The following is a 506-nucleotide window of genomic DNA, read 5'->3' on the forward strand; positions in this document are numbered from 1 at the left end:
TGTGTGTGTGTGTGTGTTTGTCCCCCATCATCGTTTGACAACCGATGTTGGGATGTTTACCTCCTCGTAACTTAGCGGTTCGGCAAAAGAGTCTGATAGAATAAGTACTAGGCTTACAAAGAATAAGTCCAGGGGTCGATTTGTTCAAAGGTGGTGCTCCAGCATGGCCGCAGCCAAATGACTGAAACAAATAAAAGAATATATATACGACGGGCTTCTTTCGGTTTCCGTTTACCAAATCCACCCACAAGGCTTTGGTCGGCCCGAGTCTATAGTAGCAGGCACTTGCCCAGCATGCCGCGCAGAGGGACTGAACCCAGAACCATGTGGCTGGAAGCAAACTTCTTACCATATAGCCACGCCTGATAACAGATTAAAAGGAGTTATATATTATAGTTTCAAATTTTGGTATATGAACAGCTGTTTTAGGTGAAGGGGTTGAGCCGATTACATCGACTCCAGTACATGACGGGTCATTTATTTTATCTCTTCCAAAAGGATGGAAG

This window comes from Octopus bimaculoides, chromosome 4 (assembly GCF_001194135.2).
Source record: "Octopus bimaculoides isolate UCB-OBI-ISO-001 chromosome 4, ASM119413v2, whole genome shotgun sequence".
In the NCBI taxonomy this organism is placed as follows: Eukaryota; Metazoa; Mollusca; class Cephalopoda; order Octopoda; family Octopodidae; genus Octopus; species Octopus bimaculoides.